Source organism: Myotis davidii, unplaced genomic scaffold, assembly GCF_000327345.1.
Source record: "Myotis davidii unplaced genomic scaffold, ASM32734v1 scaffold206, whole genome shotgun sequence".
NCBI classification, from domain to species: domain Eukaryota; kingdom Metazoa; phylum Chordata; class Mammalia; order Chiroptera; family Vespertilionidae; genus Myotis; species Myotis davidii.
Window position 1 is genome coordinate 2,359,683 of NW_006297754.1, and position 7,847 is coordinate 2,367,529.

A 7,847-nucleotide genomic window follows, 5' to 3' on the forward strand; every position below is an offset into this window, starting at 1 on the left:
CTGTTTGTTGAATGAATGGATGAGAAAATTTGACATTGAGTAAAAATAGATTAACATAATTAGGTGATATACATAATCCTGAAAGAGCACTCAGTTAACAACTATTTTTCATGGAAATCACTTTATGCTTTCAAAATAATATCATATAAAGTATTTTATTTCCCACAGTTGTAACAATCATCCTCTCTGTGTTGTGAATGTCTAGCTAAGCAATGGGACAGAGAGTTGTTCGAAAAAGACATCAAGTAGACATCATAAACCACTTGTTAAAACAACTTTTAAAAATTTAAGTCCCTTTGACTCAATTAATTATGACTGAATCCATTTATATTACTAGGATGTAGGTTTCTCCCATACACAGTGCTAAAATTGTCCCGTTTATGAATTTTAAGAAGAAAAAAACTCCTCCCTTTAGCAACCTCTGTATAAGTAAATTTACACCCTTTCCATAGTTTTTCTTTAGAAACAGTATCTCTGAGAAACACACACACACACACAAACACACACACACACACAATAGCTCTGTTGTTTTCTATGCTCATTGAGAATTATCAAAACATGTGAAGCATTAAGCAACAAACTTATGGCAGCCCAATTAATAGATATAAATGAGATAAGTGAATTTTAGATAGTGAGCATATAACCTCCTAGTGAGATGTGTACCTTCAGTCTTTCTGTTCCTCTACCCTTATTAAGACATACAAACATGCCAAAACCGGTTTGGCTCAGTGGATATTTTTTTAAAAAAAGACATACAAACATAAGAAAATTTTAATTATGATATAACTGAGAACTTTATGTTCAAAGATTTCCAGAATTTTACATTTAAATATTTTTGTCAATGTAAGATTTCACAGCAGAGGACAAGTTGGCACAGGAGTCATTCCCTTTTACATGGCTTGAAAATAAGTTTTTAATGACAGTCTTTCCTGATAAAAAAACAAAGTTTCATGGAGTAAAAATAATTTCCTTGATGTAAATATATCATTCAGTTGAGCATATTATCCCTGCAATATAAGTTTCAATTGAACAAATTGAGTTATCTGTCACTGAATAAATTTTTTTCAGGAAAAAAAATGTTCATTTTTCATGAAAGTAATTTCTTGGTTAATCCCAAGTTTGATGCTGTCAATAATATTGGTTAAAATTGAGGACTAGAATATATAGTAAGTTCCTAAAACTCTCCTAAATATTATTTGTACTGAATAAAATTAAATTAAGTCATTTGTTAACTTTTTATTCCTATTTAAAGACTCTAGCTATTTTTTCCTCTCCTAGTCTGGCTATAATAGCAAAAGTAAATGCACATCCCTGGTTGATTTTTTTTGCCAGTTAAGCTGGGCTGCACTTGCCTAAGTAGTGTTCTACAGTAAGTGCATGGTAAGCAAGTTAGTGTTCAACTCTCTGGCCTAATAGACTAGAATTTTGGACAATTTCTGTCTCAGAAAGAAACATTTTTAGTATTTTGTTTGCTGTTGTAATTCAGACCCACCAACTGTGAAAGCTGACCTAAACGAAGCCACAGGCCACATTTCAGTAAGCTGCCTTCCATAGATTTCGTCTCTTGCTGGGAGTATTTTCCTACTTTATTTTGCCAGGAGAGACCTGACCTAAGACAGGCCAGGTACTGTTTTATGAGGCAAAAAAAATCCCAGGTGCATGAGATCTTTGTTTTCCCTTGTCAGATTCCATCCCAAATAGAATCTTATAGTTTCAATAAGTCATATATATAAAGGTTGATATCATCCTATCTAATAAAAGGATAACATGCAAATTAACCGTCACTCTGTCATAAAGATGGTGGCACTCATAACCACAAGATGGCAGCACCCAGTCCTCTCAGCCCTGCCGGAGTCCCCCAGTCCTGGCAGTGCAGGTGCTGAGAGCAGGCAGTGTGAGGGGCCTGGCGGAATGCTTGCTTCGTCACCATGGTGACGAGGCAAGTGTTTCACCCCTGCCATGGAGGACCTCTGGGCAGCGGGCATGGGGTGGCGGGTGATGTGGGGGAATGCTTGCGATGTTGCCCCAGTGACGAGGCAAGCATTCCGTGCTTGGCCGCAGAATGCTTTTGGCCACCCCAGGTGCGAAATGCCACCTGGCCTCTAATAACCAATAATAAACAACCTCACATACCTGTAGCTATATTGTGACCCTGAAACCCATCACTTGATACTTTGCAAAACCAAAAATAATGCATTACACCTAGCAAATTTGAAATTTTTACAATACACTCAACTTGCTTAAACCTCTTCTAACAGGGCTCCTATGTATCATACATTGTAAAATTGTTAGTAGACCCAGGAGAAAGGACTTCAAAATATTTTGTTTCTTATGATAGTTTGGAAATTTTGACTCCCTGCATATTTTGTTTGCAAGTCTTCCATGCATTGTTTTCCTTACTTATTTCTCCTCATACACATGCAAACTACTTTCTTGCCTATTGTACTTGGCAGATTTTCTGGGCAATGTGCCAATTGGTTTAGTGTGTGTTTATAATTGTCTGTAGAATCCCTGATTTTGTTTTGGGGATTGGCATTCTATAAATTATTAATGATTATTACTGTGCTTTAGATTCCACATTGCTTCTTGAATTTAGAAACGAAGAGTGAACATTGAACCCAATGGGTAATAACCAAGATTATCAAAGCTAATACCTAATGCTTGATGTAATAGAGGAAAATAAATAATGTTTTGGAATAAACAAAACAGGATTATTCCTATAAACAGTTAAGCAGAAGTAAACATGAAAGACTAAATTATCACTTGACAAAATGCTCATGATATTGTTTATTACCATTTTTTAAAAATATATTTTATTGATTTTTTTACAGAGAAGAAGGGAAAAGGATAGTTAGAAACATTGATGAGAGAGAAACATTGATTAGCTGCCTCCTGCACACCTCACACTGGGGATGTGCCCGCAACCAAAGTACATGCCCTTGACCAGAATCGAACCTGGGACCTTTCAGTCCGCAGGCCGACACTCTATCCATTGAGCCAAACCAGTTAGGGCTGTTTATTACCATTTTACCATCAAAATATTACCCAGAAGTTTTTTTTATCAATATCAATGGTAAATATATTTTAAAAATATATAGAGCCAGAGAAAGTGCTAACTTTTCTCCTCAATTCACAAGAACATGTACACCTGATATAGTATGATACACTATCAAACATTTAATAAGTCACGAATGATTCACCTCTGAATGCTGACTCATATAGTAGCAATTTGAATTTTTCTTCATTTCAAAGAAGAAAAAAAGTCACATTTATAAATAATTTTCTTGAGTGAGCATGTGCGAGCATGCACGCGCGCACCCAAACACACACACATACACACATACACACATACACACACATATACACACACTTTAAAAGAGGAAATACTAAACACAGAAAAACACAGAGGAATATATGTGTGGAAAATGTCTCTGGAAGTATGAAAGAAGAAAAAAATATTGGCATTAAAATATAACTACTAATCCACTGCATATAAGTAAAATTTGGATCTTTAGCTTATAGCTGCAATGTTTCACATTTTGAAATTAGATTTAAAGTAAAGGACAATACAAACCCAGTTAAGTAGAGCTCAGAAAATGTCATTTAAGAATTACTAGTTCCTTCTTATTTTTTTATACTGAAAAACTAAATGTATTGAATCAATTATTTTCATTCTGACTAATGTAAAAAGTAATGAAACTATATTTTACTTTCTAAAATAATTATTCCTTCCCCTCAACCTTACATCTTTTTTTGTTGAGCATTGTAAATATTTTTAATCCATTCTTCTGTGTTGGATCTGGATCTAGGATTTTGATATACTTGCTGCAAATCTTTGTTTTGTTAGAATAAAAATATTCTCTACAGCTTCCTTATTTTAATATTGATTCAGCTTTAGGGTTAATTTCTATGCAAAGCAAATAATTTACCCAAACTTGTAAGGGATATGCATTATCAGAACACAACACCTGCAGGACAAAAGAGAGGTTAATTTCCTTGTTGCTCGCAAAAGGAGATCATTATGGAGCCTGCAGTAACCAAGCTCTGTGAAATAGCTGCATTAGTCATTAACTTTCCAGCACTAAATTTCATATCAAACTCAATTAACTACTACATAGCTTTTAATGACAACATTTCTTAGATGCAGCTCTTGTTTACTAATAAGATTTCACATCACGACTATCTGTTCCATTACTTTCTCCATGTTAATATTCAAGTCTTGATTTTCTCCAAAGAAAATGGGGCAATGAAAATTGCATTTGCTAAAAGTTCTCCTTGAATTATGTTTCAACATTTCAAGTGTGTTAATATAACGCTGTAGAAGCTAAAGGGAACAATTATATAGGAAGCCAAGTCCTCTGTCTATCCCTGAGATTGATTAAGTTTGCTATTTATGCATATTTCCCCATAACATGGCTTCTGTGTTGGAATTTATCAGGATCAGATTCATCTAAATTGAAAATGTCCCTTAGTATATTTTTATCACAGTGAAAGTCAAAGCCCAGAATAACAAAAAGGCACAAAATTAATGTCATCAAGAAACAATTTACGTAGGTAATTAGCATAGCATTCTCATATAAAAAGACAGATGGATTAAGGGATGGGTCATTCATAGCCTGCAGTAAATGGCTTCAGTCTTTAATCCCCTGCTGTTACTTATCAACTGGTGCTCTTTTTATGGACTTAGATCCCTGGAAAGATGTAGATTCTTCTGTTAGATTGATTCACCTTGTTCCTTTAACTTTTATTGATGATCTATTTTATTATTTTCATACTAAAATAACAATAATAAGAACTCAAATTTAGTTATCAGCTGAAGAATTGAAATCAAAATATATTTGAACATTTCTTATATAGTAGCTTTTACAATGCACACAGACACACACATACACACTTATTGTTCTACTAGAGGCCTGGTGCACCCTCTTGCAGTCCAGGACCCCTCAGAGGATGTCTGCCTGCCTGTGTGGGGAGCAGGCCAAAGCTGGCAGTCAGACATCCTTCTCACAGTAGTAGTCCCGGAGCTCTTGCTCCTTACCTCCCATCTGCTAGCTGCTCCTTAGTGCTGCCTCAGAGGCGGAAGAGATTCCCACCACCTCAGCTGAGCTTGCCCAGCTTCTGGCTGCACAGCGCTCCCTCTGTGGGAGGGCACTGACCACCAAGGGGCAGCTCCTGTGTTGAGCATCTGCCCCCTGGTGGTCATTGTGGATCATAGCAACCGATCATTCTGCCATTTGGTTGATTTGCATATTACCCTTTTATTATATAGGATTGTGTTAAGAAATAGACCTTGATTTGAAGGCAATCATATAAGAGTTATTTCCTATTTCAACAAGAGATGGGATTATTATGCAAGAGATATACACAACATTCAAGAAAATAACATCATAGCAACAGACTATAATGATCAAGTATGAAAAATGTCAAATTCTTTAAATACAAGTGTAACTGAAAATGCAGGTAGTGAAAGCCAACTTATGAGACAGATGCTGGTGTAAAAGAGAAGAAGTGCTGTGACATGGGAGACTGGTGGGCTCCCATCTCAAAGACCATCTCCCTTTCTGCCCAAGCTTATGCTTCTTATAGTGATAGGGAGGGGAGGGCTTTTTTTTTTCTGTCCAATTACCTTGCTTGCTTTTGGTATGCTCAGGCCATTGGCCACTCAGTGTAAGAACCTCCCCCTGCCCCATCTTGGCCAATGGAGGAGACTTTCTGGCACCCCAAACTGTCTATGATAACACATTTAGTCAAATAGAATAGATTGATTTCTGAGTCTTCTTTAAAGTATTGCCAAGAAATATCTCAGAAAAGATGTTATTTTTTTTCTGAGATGTTTGATCTATTGTATTTCAAACAAAAACCAAGAAATGAAAAAAAGTGTCTTCTAAAATTTTTTAAAGTTGCAGTACATAGTTAGATAAATTATTTCCTTTGAACATTGTATTAATTTCCTAGAGCTTCCATAACAATGTTCCATAATATGTGTGTCTTAAAACAATAAAATTCCAATCCCTCGCAGTTATGAAGACTAGAAATTTTAAATAAAGATGTTGGCAAGGTTGTTTCCTTCTGGAGAGCTCTGAGGGAGTACCTGTTCCATGCCTCTCTGCTGGGGTTTGTAGTTAACGTGATTAATTACCCGCCTGGCAGTTAAGAGGTTTTATTCCTGCCCTAACTTCAGGGGAAAATCCCTACCTGGGGAAACAACCTTTCTCAGAGAGGTGACCTTGGTTAAAACACATAGTGCCAAGAAGGTGACCAAACATATTAAGAACAGTATGCCATATACACCAGGTCCCTTGAAACAGCAAGGATGGACCGGCTCCCGGCACCTCTCTCCTATTTTGTCAGCAATCCCTTGTGTTTTTTGATGTGTAGATGCATCACTTTTATCTCTACCTCTATCATCACATGCTATTTTTCCCTGCCTGTCTTCATCTTTCTGTGTCCAAATATCCTCTTCTTATAAGGACACTAGTCATTGAGTTAGGGCCCACTCTAATCCAATATGATCTGATCTTAACTTGATGACAACTACAAAGACTCTATTTCCTCTTTCAAAATAAGGTAACATTCACAAATACTGGAGTTTGGATTTCAACATATCTTTTTGGAGACACAATTTAACCCATTATAACTAAAATAAAATCTGAATGTTAGTTTATTAATTTGTAACAAGAACTATGTTATATTGTTGCTTGTGGAAATGGGTTTCTTCCATCGAATCATGAGAAAAGCATTTTGGGGACCCACATATGTGAAGATGAGATGTAGTGGTAAGACTATTGGAATAGCCTGGCCAGTGTGGAGCATGGACCTATGAACCAGGAGGTCACAGTTCCATTCCAGGTCAGGCATGTGCCCGGGGTTGTGGGATCCATCCCCTCCTAGTGGTGGTGGGGGCACAGCTGGTCAATGATTCTCTCTCATCATTGAGGTTTCTATTTCCTTCTCCCTTCCTCTCTCTGAAATCAATAAAAATATATTTTAAAAAACAACAACATGGTCCTTTAAAAATAAAAGATTTATTGGAATAGAAATAAAGAATTGTCTCCAAGTGCCTGGTATCTCATCCACCATCAGATACCTGAGTTCCATCTCACTGTGGAATAAGCCCTGGGCCTGGTGAGTATGTGTGCCCAGCAGGAGAGTAGGAGCCAGCACTGTAACGCCATCACCATGGGCTCTGGGAGTCCAATTTCTCGGTTCCTGCCTGCGTTCTGGCTGGTGCAGCACTGCTGCCCCCTGGTCTGCAGCTGGGCCCACACAACTGCCGGGCCACAGGACTGCTAGAGAGAGAGAATGTGTTAGTGAATTGGCAAGCACAGGAATGTATGAGTAGTGCTGAGAGGGGCCTTTGTCAAGCTTTGATAATATTACCTCTGGTTTAGAAGAGAAAGGCTTCCTTTTAACCAAAGGACTTACATGCAAGCATACGGGCCTAACCAATGGACACAGACAACAGGGGAGTGAGGGCAGGAGTGTGGGAGATGGGGGGTAATGTGGGGATAAGGACACATATATAATAACTTAATAAAGAAATTAAAAAAAAACTACAAAAAAATTTAAAAAAAAAACACGATATCTTTCCTAATCCTTTGTGGGTTTGTGTTAGTTCTTCCCCCTTTCCAGTCTCTTTCCTGGATCTTCTGGGGTTCCATGTCCCTTATCCAGATTGACCCTTTCCCCAGATTAGACATCTCCCCTTTTTGTTTGCCATCTTGGCTCCTACTGCGCATGTGCCTAGCAGAGTAATTTCCCCTTTATTGTTCATTCCTCCGCACCATAATCCTGGTGAGTGGACTGGTTGTACCTTGGGGATATTGGAAAGCCAGTCCTACCTTCCT